Source organism: Syngnathus acus, chromosome 13, assembly GCF_901709675.1.
Source record: "Syngnathus acus chromosome 13, fSynAcu1.2, whole genome shotgun sequence".
NCBI lineage: Eukaryota > Metazoa > Chordata > Actinopteri > Syngnathiformes > Syngnathidae > Syngnathus > Syngnathus acus.
In genome coordinates this window covers 11,747,581-11,764,588 of record NC_051098.1, presented here as the reverse complement: position 1 = coordinate 11,764,588, position 17,008 = coordinate 11,747,581, and the positions used below count along the sequence as shown (strand labels likewise).

The 17,008-nt window shown below is 41.2% G+C and overlaps 1 protein-coding gene across 3 annotated transcripts in view; it reads left to right on the top strand.

The window, feature by feature from the left end:
- Positions 1–6,349: 6,349 nt before the first annotated feature.
- grik4 (glutamate receptor, ionotropic, kainate 4) overlaps positions 6,350–17,008 on the top strand; it is a 166,127-nt gene continuing 155,468 nt past the window's right edge. For all 3 annotated transcript variants that reach the window (XR_005099787.1, XM_037266950.1, XM_037266951.1), the window contains exon 1: positions 6,350–6,832. The gene's annotated coding sequence lies outside the window, so the exon portion shown is untranslated. The remainder of the gene's footprint in view (positions 6,833–17,008) is intronic.

Here is a 17,008-nt window from a genome sequence, read left to right as displayed (position 1 = left end):
GTCAAAATGGAATCAAATCCATTAGGTCAACAAAACACAAGGGGCGAAGTAATAAGGTCCATTAAAAAATAGTAAAAGGGCGTTTGGAATAACTGCGAGGTTGTGTGTCCCATTGGGTTATTAAAAAGGCACATTGAGTCCGTACATCGTTTAATTTCATTGTGTGCGATTGTTTTACGAAAGCACGTTCAGAGAATGAACAGCCTTGTGCGGTGCGCTTATTATCCCATCCATAATTACAACACGCTGTCTTCTAATGAGTTGCTGATGCCCGACTGCTGCTTTGCTTTATGTATAAAGCATGAGCATGAATTTTACATGAGCTCTGAAGCCGAACAGGTTTGTTTTATATTGACTGTATTTGTAAACAGTGAATTTAAAAAAGAGGCCTCCCATTTTCAGAGGGATGAGCGTCAAAGATGTTTGTGGTCATGGGTGAATCTCCTCAAGGAAACAGAATCTCATTTCCACTGACAAATTCATTTAGCGAGCGGATCCTTAAATAAATGTCAGGCTGGGCTGGAGAGCACGCCACAATCTAATCACACCTTGTTTCATATCCGGCCCGTTTTGTATTTCTATATACACACACACAAAAAAAGACAAAACGCCATGTGAAGAAAAACACATTCCCTGAAAATATGATATTCCATATTAAAGAAGGCCTTCAGATAAGGTGGTAATGCATGCCTCCATGGAGGATGATGCGGCTGTGCACAGGGACCAAACCCGGGTCAGGTGATTTAATCTGTCTGACAAGCTTCTGCAGAGTGCTGATCAATAATGCTCCGATGTTAATGTCAGACCCAAAGCGCAAATAAAGATAAGAGTGAGAAAAGAACAACAACAAAGCCTGAGCGGAATGGTAAACGACTCTTTGTTAGTCGGGTCGACTCTCTGCTCTCTCTGCAGGACGGAGGCCCAAAGCGACTCTTGGGAAGGGCTCCCCGCCGAATGCTTCCGTTCATCTGTCAGCGCCCTGCTGTCTTGGAAGAATGCAGCAGGTGCTGATTATTTGCAGGAAAGCGTGAAGGTGAGACATCTCAACTTACTGTCAAGCAGTGGTAGAGCTAGAGGGGGGGGGGGGGGGACTGCGGGGTCACTGCCCCCTCCCTGTGAAATATGCTTGGACCTCCCCCAGGTGATCAGACATTTCTACCTGTACTGTAGAGAAACATCTAATGAATCATTATCAACATTTAATGAAGATTTTTTGGGGGTTTGAAAAAAATGTTTTGCAGAACTCCAATTATTTAATTAATTACTTTACTTTTATTATTATCTTACAGCACTTTCAGTTGCATTTGTTGTTAAAGTGCCCCATTTTCGTGACTTGTTTTCAAGCTCAATAATGGCATTTTCAATGCAAACACTTTATTTATCAAAGAAACAGCCTCTTTCCAACAGCATGTTTGCTTTCACAACTAACCTAAAGAGACTTTCTTAATTCCCTCGGTGTCGATGGAGGTCACGCACTCAAAGTCACCAGTGGTGATGAAGACGAAGAGTACAGATTGTAGACTTGCCTAAAGCGAGGGAGGCACTCGTAATCGGAGCCATTTAACCCTCTAATCAAGTCCGGATTGGTGACTGGCAGCGTTAGTGGAGGGGAATACAAACAACACTGCATATAAGTGATTATTAAAATGTTCCCCTGCAGGTCTATGACTCCTTTTCAATTCTGAATGGAATTAAAGATGGCCTCAGGAGAGCCAAGTACATCCCCACAAATAGAAGGTCAGGCGGCCATCTTCACCGGAGATTGTTGACTGATCTTGTGTGGACTTGAGCACTCCTGAGACGATTCTTGTGAGCATCGATTGCCGTTCTGCTCTTGCTCACGTTAATGCTTGGATGCTTTCCGGTGCTTCGTTTCAGCAGTCGGATGAGTCAACTGAATTGATCCCCAAAAGAGTTTCTTTTATCCATTTAAAAGAAAATCCTCTAACTTGAGATTTTTTTTTGTAACGAGTCTTGCCATACACCATTAAAAAAAAATCATTAGGGCAGCATGGTGATGAATCTAAGGTGCAAAATTCTTCACCTGCTTCCTTGATTGATTACTAATGAATATTTAGTAAGTTGAAGCGCTGTCTAAAAGTAACACAAGATTCTGTCAAGATTTGTGACGCTTGTGTGTTACATCCATCGTGTGCGTGTGCGTGCGCGTGCATGTGTCTATATGGTCAGCAATCATCCGTAAACACTGGGACATCATCATTGGCCATCTGTGCTGCTTTGCTGTGCATTTGGACGCAAACCAAGACAATAATGTGATTAATACGCTGCGTCACATTCTGACCCGCTTCACTTTCAAGCACCCACTGCATTACATTGATCATTTAATGTATCGAGAAACTTTCCAAAAACTTTTCTCAGCCCTCTCATACCAGTGTTAATATTCAAACTGTGCATAATAAATACTGCAGCGATATATAATCATCTTTTGACTCTTTTGTTTCATAAATCTAGTGTGAAGGATTTTCGTGAAGGTTATTTGAGGACATCATAGCCTGTCAATACATCACCGCTTATAATGCAAATGAGGGAAATTCCTGTTCTGATTTGGCAGTGTTGTTTATTCCCACTCGGTGGATATTGCCAGCGCCAGTCAATCAATATGGCAGCAAGGGACGGGCCTGACCATTCATGCCAATGTGTTCAGCATTGTGAGATGCGTCCTTTTGTATTGACATTTCGGCATTGGCAGCTTGATTTGCAATTCCCGAGCGGCCGAATCAGCCTTGTCAACGCACTGAGGTGCCAACACAGTTCATTTTGTGTCAGCTAAAACGGAAGTCCTCGAAAGTTTTACGCAAACCCTCAAATAAAGAAAAAAAACAAACTTGGGCCTCTAATTGTAACATTATGCACTTAAATATCTGAGAAAAAAAAAAATTAATAATTCAAATTAAATGTATTTCTCATGAATGTTAAATAAAATTAATTAGTATTTAATTGATTAATTTGCCTACCACTCGAGAGAGCTTATACTTGTGCCACACTTTGGGAGTCACTGAGCTTAAACCGTTTAAGTGCTTGTAATGGACATTTAGCAGAATCAGTCCGTGATCGGATAGTAATGCCTTTGTCCCTAGACATGGTAAAGCGGCATGTAATGCACTGTCGCAAGTAACTAAACAATTATTTGTGATCCCAAAGTGCCTTATGTTTAGGGTTTAGTGTAGTGTGACAACAGCAACTGTGTTAGTAGACCTTCTCGCCGCAGATTGCATTGATTTGATTTGATCTTCTATTTCTTACAAGGAAAACTAACTCTGTGTTTTCAAGGTTTTATTATACGTGAACAGAATATTTAGCACATATTTGGCGCTTTGAGATTTTTTTCTTTTTCTTTTTATTATACGCGAACACCACCAAATTACATATTGGTGCTTTGAGATTTTTGTTTTGCAATAATATGTATGAGGCCCCGCCACTCAAAACACACTATTTTGATTAATATTGCATTTGTGGAATATGAATTAAGCCTAAAAAATCCACACGTTGTTATCCATCTATGCCTTCTATGAGCGAGGTTTTATCTGACATCTGGCTAGGAGTCATCTTTTGAAAAAGGCGTAAATGCAACATTTATCGAGCACATTTTAACAGTTTCTTTCCATCTGCTGATTGCTTCTCATAGGAACGGCGTGTACCAGGCTTGACCGCTTCTTCACGTTCGACCTTCTGCTACACTTCTGACTTTCTCCACGCTCCATTAACGTCACATACGCAGACTTTGAGCACGACCTCAAAATGGAACATCAAATGTGAGGTGTTAAACTGCAATGCAACACGGTGCAGAGCGTTACTCCCACTCTGGAAAAATGACCGTGACAATATGCCTTGACATTCCCTTGCATATTTTTCCCACTTGGGGGCAGTAGATGCAACAGTGACATATGGCAATGGCAACTGGTTAGAAAACTGTTGCTTGGATGAACTCCATGTTAGATAAATCTTCCGTTTCCCAATCGCGGCACCAGTTGACTTGTAATTTGTCATTTTTGTGCATGGGGGATCCCAGCAGCCTGCAAACGAGGGGTTACCAGCATGGGGCGCGTGGGAGCCCTTTTAAAAAGGTCCGCTTCTTGTTCTAAAAATAGCCCTCCGCTAAAATGCGTCTAGCTTTTTTTTGTACTCTTAAAAAAAACAACAACCAAATTTTGAATATAATTTTGCTTTGAACTATTTTTTATGAGCAGTTGCGCCACCTACCGGTCAATGTGTGTTCAAGCCAGAAGACTTAACTATATCAGGTGCGTTCGTGAGGAGGAAACATTTGATGCGGAAACATTGTCAATCGCGTCTGCAGGCTGCATAGTGTTTGATTTATGGCAATCATTTTTCTTAATAACAAATGTTTGGATATTACAATTGCACCTAAACACAGCAAACGAACCGATGAAAGAAAGTGGCACCGAGACGGAAATCATCTAAAAGGAAGTCAAACAAATCTTGCATATTGTCCTTCATGCTGAATGTGGATCTTGCTTAAGAGAAGCCAAATATCGCCTCATGGTAAGTCTGCCACCTTTTATATAGCATTGAAAGGCAGCTTGGCAAACTGCTACCTGCCAAAGCACTTAGTGTGAATCTGTGATGGATTTTCTCTCCGTGTGTTCTCTGTCCTGAGTATGCTCATGTGATTATGCCACTTAAAAAAAGAAAGCCTATCTAGCGTGGCTCATTTGATCCCACGCGAGTGCCAATGCAAAATTAGTAACTCTCTACCCGCATTAGTAGGAGGGACACAAATATCCTATTACGATCCAATTTTAATTCCGCCCTGATATAATAGTGCATGATGGAGTCCCTCTTGAAACCCTTTCTGCACCTTTAATAGTTTATAAATTACTTAACACAAGGTTCGCAAATTAAATTGGCGATACGGCACAAATTGTCGTGTGCATTTGTGCTGATTGCATGATATTTCTTTCATTCAGTGCTGCCGAGCCTGTAAATAGGGCCTTGGCTATTTCCCCACGGTGGATGAGCTCTGTGGAATAGAGTAGCTGTAATTCAGGAGCAGAGCAATGCAGAACAACAATAAAGGAAAAATATTCATCCATGATGTGCTTTGGAAGAAAACATCCCTCAATGGATTTTTCTTCCATCTTGCCAACATGCGAGTGGGCTGCAGTGGTGTGACCTTTGTGAACTTGCATTCCTTCCCACCCAAATGTTGACAGGCGTACAAAGTGCAAAGTCGAGGTTGTGTGTTAATTGAAGGTCAGTAGTAGCTCCTCTCTGGAGGTTATGATGTACTTTTCACCTCTGTCAGGTGGGGGGGGGGGAGCAGTGCCACTCTGCTGCTGTGTAAATGATACTCGTACATCTCCGAGACTCACTGGAGGGGAAAAAAACAGAAATGAATGTTTTTTTTCTTTCTAGTGAGGCTGGCAAATCCTGCAAATATTGCAGCTCAATAGAAATAGTGGATGTAGTAGTCGATGTATGAAGGTCTATAATGTCAAATGCATTGATTTCCAATACAATAGTTACATTCAAATCCAGACTCGAGGCAACAATGCAATGTAGGTGATGTAATGCTCTTAAAGATCCAGCAGATGGTGCTGCTGTGAAAAGTGTTTGTGACTTTATGTATAGTGAATCACTGCATATTGGGGGTCAGGAATTAATTTTGGCGGGGTGGGAGGAGCAGTTTCACTGATTTTATGCTTAGTTCAAAACCATGTCTCAAACTATTGTCACAGTGCCATCTGGTGGCATCTTGGTGCCAAGTAGCTGTCTTGAACTGTGCGGAGTAGCTTCAACATTCAGGCAATCGCTTTGCCCATTGATTCCGAAACAAGAAAATAATCGGTATCGGCAGCCTCCACGAGTACCCAATACCTAAAAAATAAGACCGATATTGGTCTCATACCGATACCTGATACCAGTACTCGCTCATTTCTACTTATTTTCACAATACCAGTTTTTGTGCACGATATATTACACTCCACAGTCTCAATTTTGTTCCTACCCTTAGTTCGGGTAAAATTTGCCTTCCTCTATTGTTATTTGATACCTTGCAACTTTTTGGAAATGTTTTCATTTGTCCATAAAGTAAAACGTCAACTCAACAAAGTTTTTTTTTATTTTTTTTGGTCCATATGGACACTTAACACGCACCTTTTATATTATATACTAATTCACACGTTTGAAGAAGAACAGATCATCGGATTTATGTTGGATTATACACGTTAACGAATCCGATTGCTTTTCACACCTGATCAGATGCGTTGAGAGAGAGAGAGACACCAGTAATCTCGTTTGTGCGTGCGTGTGCGCGCGCGCAAAGAGAAGGAGAAGGCGCTCGCCTCCTGCGCTTCAGCTCAGTCTGCTCTGCGTCCTTTTAGCGGACTGCAGTGGATGCTGTCGAGCTGACGGGACTACACGCACCGGCGCGCGCACACAACTACTTAACATGTAAAGGGAGGTTCGGAGCGTTCATCAGTTTGGAGTGTGAAGGAGAAAAAAAGGCTTAAATGTCTTTTGGAATGTCTCTTTTGTTTCTCCACAGCGGGATACGGGATACGCAGCATGACCGGTGCGCGTGTTCAAATGAGCCCAATTGATGTTGTGGACCCCCGGCGATGTGATTTTACTGCGATGGTGAGCCAACATGCAACTCTTCCTCGGCTTTCTAGCGACTGCTCCTCTTCGAGGATGGTGAGCAAGGACCTGTGTGCATATTTGGATCTTGACTTTTGAACGAGAATGAAGAACAAGTGCACGACACTCGGGCTTTGAGGTGCCCATCTCTCAAGGAGGAACAGTTGTCTTCTTTTGGGGGAGAGGAAAAAGCAAAGGAACAGAGAAAAAGGTAAGATACTTTTGATTGTTTTATTGCTGCAGTATGCTGATTTATTTAAATGCTCTTTTACTCCTTAAACTTGGTCATTCATCTTCGTCCTACTTGCTGCAGCCCAATTAGTAGAAGCTCATCTTGCTCTCTCGCTCGCTCTCTATCTATCTAATCGGCTCTCCCTTGTGGACCAATTTAGCCTACCGTCACCTTGAGGTGGTCAACATAAGGTTTGGGGGCCATATATGGATCGAAAGAGCATTTAATGTGGCCTACCATGCAATCAATTCTAGTTTACATTTTAGTAGGGTGCTCAGAAATAAGAATAAAAAATCGTACGGTATAACATTTGATTTCCCACCAGCAACAATGACCAAACAGAGCTTTTACATATTACCTATCGTGAATCCTTTTTGCACAAGGCATGCAACGCTCATGGTGCCCTCTCTCGATATTTACTACGAGGTGCGTCTGTGCATAACGTATCTGTTTATGACTCCCGTGTCTACAAATAGCAAAACATGAATGCTGCCTAATTAGGACTCTAGGCAGTAGGATGTTGAAACAACAAGACCTTCATGGGAGGCATCATTTCATAGCCTTCTTAAAAAAAAAAGAAAAGTCTGGAAAAGGCTTGCTCGAGTACTTTGTGCGTCGATCCCGCAATGAATAAATGCCGTTAAGCAATCTGGCCGGGGCTCCTCAGTCAGATAGTCGTTCAACAAAATCAATTTGCAGGGAAGAAGTTAATCTGTTGGCAGTTTTAAGTTGAGGCAGTGTGACGCAGCCTTGGAGGATCACAAAGGCTTTGCTGCACATATGACAAAGTGCCTCTTAACATGTATTTGGAAGCAAAATACAGTGTTTCATTGACTGGATAATGAGCCAATTTTTGATTGATAAGCTAGAATTGATCACCATGACAACCCTCCTCTGTCCATATCATTTAGTCACTCGCTTTTTCCAAGATTGGAATCACGCCTCGGTGTTCTAATTTGGTCCTCTGATGTATGAGCTCATCACTAGCGTAATAGCTTGGTTACTCAAGTCATGTTTCAGCATTGAATAAAACAAGGAAAAACACACATTTTAGCGAGTGCATTAGAATTTTATATTAATTGGGTAGCAGTAAATTGAAAATGACTTGGGAATTATGCTATTAGGCTAATGGTATACAGTACGTGGAGGCACTTTTAATTGGTATTGAAATTAATGAAAGTGAAGTGGCTCAGCGGGCAGGGCAGCAAATCTGTTTAAAATCTGCAATTATTTGCTTTCAGGATGTGTGGGACACCTGTTTTGTGTATTAATTATGTTAACTTATTAGTATATCAGTTCGGCTGATTTGGTTTAAGAAAAGGGTGGCAAGCGTCTTGGAATGCTGATACGGGCAGAAATGTTGCCTAAGACTTCAATATGTCACATTATGTTAATGTTTGTATTTGATTATGAGGGCAGCATGATCATATTTTCAATGTACTTTAAAAGGTCAGCAATTTGTTTGCTACGCTCTCAAGTGCTGGCCACACGCGTTGATCAATATTCATGGAACATCACAGCACCGATGCTTCAAATTGTTTTCACTTACTACTTTTTTTCTTGTTTGCTTTTAGTCACTAATGGAGGAAAATTCACATCGATTTTAAATGTTTGTCACAACTACCAAATTTTTTACTTTTTTCCTTCAATTTAAGTATTAGTATCGGCAGCCTCGACGAGTATCGATACATCCAAATATGACCGGGATCGTACCAGAACAAAAATTTGGTGTCGTTACTCACCCGTGTTGGATTGATGCCAGCTCATCCGTGACCTTTATCAGGAAATTAGATGGATAGAATATTATTGATTTCCTGAGAGAAATTCAGCTTTTAGAGTAAGTGCAGAGCCCCACTAGCTCCAGCAGGTGGTGCTATTTTGCTCCTCAAGTATGAAGAAAAGAGCAAAGTATGTTAGGATTGTATTTTGATTCAGAATACGCTTAACGGACGCCCTCAATCCCCTTTGGCCGACAAAACTAGTATATCTAACATTGAAGACGCATTTCATATTAAAACACACTTTGTTGTTGTTGGTAGCGCACATGATTCAAAAGACTACACATTCTCAGGCGTCGTATTGGACGATGCTTGTATGGATTTATTTATAGCATTTATGGCACAACTGCTAGTACGTTATCCAATTTCACTCGCAGTAAATTCAATTTTTGGGTCCCCCCGAGTGGAGTTTTATGGCGCCGCCCGTCCCCATGTGGCTATTTGTGTGCTTGCTTGTGGTATTTTGACAGAGAAACTGCAGGTGGCAGGGCTGCTACTTTTGATATACCTTCACAATGTTAGAGAAAATATTTCCTCCGTTGCAAATGTCAGGATGAATATTTATCAGCATAGTAATCCCGACGTATGATTTTTTTTTTAAGGTTAATTGATTAGTAGCAAAGTGATTACTGGAGCAAGGAGGAAAATATCTCTCCCTTGTTATCCATTCAGATAAGCACGTCTGAGCCACATATACCAGAAATGACTGATGTTGGATGACTGAAAGGTCAAAGTAATAAAGCAAATAAGATGGCTGATGAGAGATTTATTTTTTTTTTTTTTTAATTTTCGCAGAAGCGTAATTGGCTGTGTGCGTCCATGCGTGTGTGATCGTATGTGTGTGTTGTGAGTGGCTAAGTTGGACCACGATCCAACAACTTCATCAAGTTCATGTTTAGAGAGATGGTGGAACATCGTCAGCCTCAACAACGTGTAGTTAGCTTATTTACATTAGCATCACAGGCGACCTTGAGAGATGGACATGTACATCAATCTCACTTTTACCGAGGTGTTGTACGTGACATGCTGAAGTCGTGAATAGTTATGCACACAATTAAGGCCCGTTTTTGAAGAACATCTCTTCCTGAAAATAATGCAAAATTATTTCAGTTGCCGTACTGGAAACCCGCCCACGCTCGGCCTACATTATGCGGGATGAAATATGTTAGTTTGCCTCGATGTCGACACTCCTCAATTTGCATGCGAAAGAAGTCAAACTTGGCAATGTAAAGTGGTACCTTGTATTATCAAACTACTTTTCCATGTTGAAATGAATTGAAATTATTGTAATAAATACAGTCAATTTAAAAAAAAAAAAAAAAAGCATCTCTTAGTGAAAAGATGTCAAACTCAAGGCTTGGGGGCCAGATCCGGTCCGCCGCATGATTTTATGTGGCCCGCAAAGGCAACTCGTGGGTCAATTCAATGTTTCTTGTTAAAGTAACAAAATTGTAAATTGTCTGCCCTTTTCATACCAGTGAGATATTGCAACATTTTTTTTAAAACCCCACTTTGAAAATAAATTAGAAAATTGTTCAACTTTTTTTATGCTGGATTCTGTATGCAATAATGTAAGAGAGTCATTAATGGACCCATAAAGGAAACCATAACGACAATGTGGCCGGCAACACAAAATGAGTTTGACACCCCTGCATACAATAACAAAGATAAAATACAAATAAATCATTGATCATACCATACATGCAGTAAATCGTCAACATAACTCTGACTCACAAACGTGCTCGGTGGCAACAATAATCCCAAGGCAACATGGTTATTACAAGCCGAGCCTCTCTGGGTTTGTGTGACATTTCCTGTGTGAGGTTTTCACTGATCACCTTCAGGTTAATTAGCATCACGCACTGCAGCAAAGTTTGCAAAAGCGACAAACACACCGTATCTGTCTCGCTTTGTTCACTTAAATATCTGTTGCCACATATTCTATCGATTTGCTGTCCATCTTTTGTTTGTCCCTGACGCATGACACCTTTTGTGTATTGACAAAGCGGTCTTGATAGTTTTGCGTGCTTCTGCACACAATGAGAGGTGGAAGTAAGCAGAGCTGTATATTTCAACCTCCTCCAGAAATGAGATTTACCGTCAGTTTGCTCCAATAATTGTTCCACACTTAAGTGCTCGATATATTATCGGAGCTGTACTGAAGGCGGCTCTAAAGGTGAGCAATGAACCAGAGGCAGCCCGGCGTGGAATAACCTCAGCAAAATATATATGAATTTTTTTTTTTTTGGGAATTACCAGAAGCAGACGCCCAGAGAAAAGCAGCTATACTTATCATGTTGAGTGTGCTAATGCAAGCGGAGTCATTCGGTCCAAGGTTACGCCAACAATGAGACTTGCATGATGAAGACGGCATCCTAATGATGCTCAGGGATGTCTCGCCACTTTCCGTTCATAGACTGCTTTATTGAAGAAGAAAAACCGTCAAGGAGGAACATTATCGCCTTTCTTTAAAGGCATCTAAAGATGCTAAGTAGAAAAAAAAGCCTTGAAAAATCTTTGAGCGTTTCAGTGAATCAATGGCTTGGTGTGAGCAGCAACTCAGGGTTGAAGTATCCTACTGCAACTTCTATAGAATCAAATATACAGATAAAAATATGTTTTGCTTGCAATTATGAATATGAAACATTTGATAAACAACCATATATATTTTTTAATGAACCAGCAATTAAGTGCCATCCACTTACGGTGTAGTCGCATTTGGCGGTACCTTCGCCAGCTCACTCTGAGTTCAAATGTGAGTGCCTACAGCATGTGTTCTACACAAGCTGCTTACACTCTTCATCCATCACTGAAGAGAGTAATGACAGGTAGGCGAAGAGCTGATTGCGGTCTAGTCTTTTTTTTTTTTTTTTGGTCTAATTTTTGCAGCTCTGTTGCACAGTATCACCGGGATTAGGTTGCAGCCGTGTTGTTGAAAACCGAGTGAACCATTTTTTATGTTCTTCCTTTAAGCCCCCTTTTTTTTTTTTTTTTTTTGGTCATGAAAGTGCATGTTCGTACGTGTGCTCCCTCGGGAGGTTCTCATCTAACTGTCTATAAGATGATCCATATCCACTGTGCTCCTTGTCAGCTGTTGAGACAGTGATGAACGACATGAAGACTTTTTTGCAAGGCAGGTTGCCATAGATAAAGCACCTGCGTGGTTGCTGACCTACCTGTGGCCAAGAATAAGAACTTGGACGCTGTAAATATGGTGACTGCGATATTCTGCTTCATGGCGATTATGACAATTTAATTTGTTTTGGGTGGAAAATATCGCCGATTACCGAACAAGAACTTTTTCATTATTTGCTTAATTACCGTATTTTCCGCACTATAAGGCGCACCGGATTATAAGGCGCACCTTCAATGAATGGCCCATTTTTAAAACTTTGTCCATATATAAGATACATTTGGCCCACGGGCCGTACTTTGGACACGCCTGCTGTAGTGGCTCAATATTGGTCCATGTATAAGGCGCACCTGATTATAAGACGCACTGTCGGCTTTGGAGAAAATTGGAGGTTTTTAGGTGCGCCTTATAGTGCGGAAAATACGGTACTATGTTCTGTTTAATGACTGTGCCATTTTTAAGTGTTTTATTGTTTACAGACTCGTCACTGGGCTATATCCGACTTCCCCATCTCTTGTTGCATTCAAAGGTGCACTGATGCTGTTGTCTCAAGTTGGCACACATTTCTTAACAGCAGTCAAAGCGGCGTACTCCTAAAGATGGCATAGACATGTAATTTCCCTTTGCTCTTTGTTGACACAGATAAATGGTCTCCCTGCCGCAGTGTCGGACTCATTATTATGTTACAAGCGAGGTTAGCTTTGCACAACGGCAAATCAATAACACATTAACGTAATAAAGGATTTGCAAGAAGGCAGGACAGACCTCACTCACTTTTTCGGAGGGGGCGGTGGTGGTGTTGGGATAATCGGCTATGATTAACGTCTAATTTCACAGATGGCTTGGAATGCCACCAATTTGCTTTTGACAATGTAACGCAACTTGCGTGACATTACACCGCAGCTGCGATTATTCTGTTAGAGATGAGCATAGTTCAGTGATCGAGGAATAACCTCCTATAGCTGGGTCTGATTGCGTGATACTTGTTGCCATGGCAGCCAGTCTTTACCCTCTAGTTTGTCATTGTGCTGATGAGCCATTACATTTAATATAAGAGCCAATCAATACTAGAAAATAGATTGCGCACTGCCATGGTGCCTCACGTACATAAGGGAGCAGAGAAAGCAGCATACTTGGACACAGATGGTATTTTCAAGGCGAAAAGTAAATGACGAGCCTAGCTTGTAGCTAGCCTTTTACAGCAACTTCATCAAAGTCTGAACAGTCTGTTAAAAGTTGTAGTTTTTTAACATTTGTTTAACCTTTGTCTACATGTTCTGTTATTATTTGTGTTCAAATTCTGTTTGCTTACAGTTATAAGCACTAAAACGTTGCTATTTGTTAGGCCTCTATTGCGTTTTGCATTGTGTATTAGCATTAAGCTAGCAGACTTCTCTGTAGGTTTCTGTGGTGGGATCACAAAAAAGCAAAACGCACTTTTTTACAAAACACAGATGCTTACTAAAATGAGATTTGTTGATGAGCTGCAAATGTTCTAATTTTGCAGCATCATTTTTGCTCATAATAGATAACGCCAATATTTCCGCCCTCATCAGTCTGTCCATACCGTTCTCATTCTCGGTTTTGGATCAGTGTATGATTATTTTAAGCAGTATCTCTATTGTGATTATCACCACTTCTGTGTACGTGTCTCAGCCTATTGATGCCAGATGATATTAAAAATTCAGCTCGCCTCCACTCGGCCATGAAAAGTAAATTTGTCCAGTAAAATGTTCAATTTGTACGAGTCGCAGACCTCAAGCGTAACCTTGACGCACAAGATCGGAACATTCTCACATTAGGAAGCTGTTCTCGCACGCAGTTGAGTGGGTTGCACTTTGCTGTCAGACTGTTTTCTTTCAGCCCTCGCAATACAAAAATACTTTATGAACTTGTCATGTGGGAAGTCAGTGTGACGCACTAGTAAGACAGTTGTACCCATGCTAACATACCGGAGATAAATTACATGCTGCCACGTGAACTTTTCAGAACGTCTTCATTGTATGCTATTCCAACATAAATATTTATTTAAATATTTATTGAAAATTTTATTTGATAGTTTTCGATGGTCCTTGAGGGTGTCAGAAGCGGCGTGCACTCTAGTCCGGCCACCATCTGATCACAGGCCATAAAGTCCCAAAATATTTCACATTAACATCTATAGATAATTTCGAGTCTTAAAATGAACATCTTGACTTTTATCACAAGTCCTAGAATTCATTGCCTTAGCTGGGGCAATTGTCACACTCTTTAAAACCCTCAGAACATGCCAAATACCTAATTGGCATTCTGTACTCATGTTTCAGTATTGTGATTTATCACCAGGAGGTTCAGTTATGCAATATCATCAGTGTGGGTTTAATATACTCCAGGGGATATGTTGAGAAGGGAACATTATCATATTGCAATAACCATTACAGGGAGACATAATACGACATTGTGGGCAGTATTTTAAAGTTAAACTCCCCCCCCCCCCAACTGTTCTTAAAATGATTGTAATGCCGACTTTGATATTTTTTCGAGGGATAATTTGACATGTTTATTGTCAAGTCTTGTGATTATTTAGTGGCATACAACTGCAACCACAATTACAATACTGTCAAAGTGCTCAAGGAAATTCTTGATATCCCCCCCCCCCCCCGCTTTACGCTAACTATGCTAATAGCTCATAATCATTCCACATATGTTTCATGCTCCTCTAATTGGCCAGTAAGGTTCACGAGTCACCGAACATGTTAGGGTTTACAGATTATCTTCATCGTATGACTATGTTGGAATGTAACCTGTAATAATTAACCTAGCTTGTCTTGTTTTAACAAAAGTAGTAGAACAGAGTGCTAAGATCTTTTGAACTGATTGACTAGCTGCAGAGGAAGCAATCAAAGTTGCCTTGTTTACACGTCGTCGTAAAAGACCCCCTGCTATGCTTTGATCAGCAGGCCAGGGGCTTCAACCCCAACCACCACTCTCACCCCCACTCTCATCCCCGCTCGGTTTCTCTCAATAAAAATGCTCCTGCAAGAGGCCAGAGTCAGATCTCATTCGATCATCGCCGTACACACAGCGACGAATGGACTCTCCACCTGCAGGTGTCTAAAAGGACTTACTTGTCTCCCGTTTGGTTCTTGCAAAATAAGTTAGAGTGAGCACCACCCTAACAGAACACGTGCCTGCCTACGCCTTGATTGACATGTGGCGTTGCAGTGAGGAGCAGTCAAATGGAGACACACTATGCCCTGCCACTTTTCAATCATGTACTCCGGGCTGTGGCTGATAAGAGATGTAAGGGCGATTACGGTTCAAGGAGAACGTCCTTGCGTTCGGGGCCTTGGGATTACGTCGCTTCAACCGTGTTCTGACTGGATCACATCAGTATTCCGATGAAGGCCTCCTCGGAGGGGTTACTGGAGAGATTGGGAACGTAGCACGGCCGGCAGAACTTGAATGGAACAGACGAGGATTGTGTTTAATTTGAACTCCTTCCCTTATGATGAGTACAGCAGAGAACGGTATATGTGTTAATAGCTTTTTAGATATGATGAGATTGGCCGACCTCGTATCTGTTGGAGAATAGAATAGCGTCGACGTTCCTGTGCAGAAGGTGCAGCGGGCGCGATCGACAAGTCACCGCGTGGCCTTTTCAGATAGCCCCGAGTCAAATCATCAAAAGATGGTAGTTAACATAGCGAGATCAAAAAGGGGCCAAAAATAGCGGAATCATGTCGAGCCGTGCAAAAACCAACTCGCTCTGGAAGAATAAGATGGTTAAATTAACTCCTTCCGTCCCTGAGGATACGGCAGCTGCAATTTTATCAGTGGCGGGCCAGTGAATTTGTGCTTTGCTGGCGACCAGTTCAGTTCAGGCTCCATCCTCTATGGTGTTATTAATTATTTAGGTTTTATTCTACCAAGACTCTGTAAAGTGAAGTCAGAATTTTTTTTAAATGAGACTTTTGAACTTGTGTGTTTATTCATCCTCCATGAACAAAAGTCATTTTTGACATCCTGGCAATGAACCCATGGTATTTTTCACAGTCTACAACCAATTTAGATGATAAAAAGAACATTAGGAGAAAAAGATCTACCATCATAAATGTGCTCTAGTAATGAGCCATTCATTATACAAGCAAAAATGTGCTGAAAAAGAAAAACAAATTCATGTTCAAACCAAAACAGAGTCGCAGTTTGTGCTTGTTGCTGATGTGGATTGCTTCATCATTAGTTTCCAAAAGGCGATCGCTTAATAACTGAGAGATGTCAGAGGGTGGAAGCTGTAGTTTACAAACAACGAATCATACTGGACAGTTAAAATTTTTGGAGCCAGATGCATCGTCAGTATTTTGTCGAATAGAACCAAAAAATATATGTTGGACAAATTCAAAGCTTTCAAAAGTATTTGTTGCCAAGTGAGCTACAGGCTTTAATTTCATTTTGTTTGTTTTTTAATTGCAAAATTCCTCTAAGTCTGGAGACAGTCTGGATGAAATAATAACGCCAGTAATGAGAAATGTTAAGCAGTGGGTGACCCCCCCCCTTCCCCCCACCACACTAAGCCACAATGATAATTCATCAGAGGTCGACGATGTGCATCCAGACTTGCGTAAATCTCTTCTTTACCGTCGCCCTTCCCGCCCTACCTGTCACGACCGGTGCTGCTTGAAATTTTGTTGGCGTCTTTGATGAGCTCAAATGTGAAGAGCGATGAAACAGAACTGAACTGATTGCTTTAATGACCTGGAAGCTCATGCTGATCACAGTATGTGACCTGCAAAGGGGGAAGAGTGCTCCAAGAATATGCTTTTTAGTCGACAAGCACATGTTCTCCACACACACACACCTCCTCGGAGACGCTTTATCATTACAGAACCATCTTTCCTGACCTTTTCCAGCAAGACATTCGTAAATGCGTGACTCATTTTTCTCAGTAGCCTCCATTAAGGCATCAGTATAATATTAAGAAATAGTGTTCCAAAATGAATTTGGCTGAGTATATTTGCCAGCTCAATCGCCTATCGGATTCTAATTACTTTCCCGAAAATCATGCGTAGGTGTTTTGCAAGCCTAATGATGTGATGTCATCGATCCGACAGTTTTCTATAGCAATTAGTATCCTCGTCAGTCACGGATGATCTGGAGCCGATCACAACTGGACTAATTTTTAGGCACTATTTTTTTTAATTAACATGAAAAAAAAAAAAAATCTTAAACGTTACAGAAAAGGACATACAGACTCTGGAGGACAGA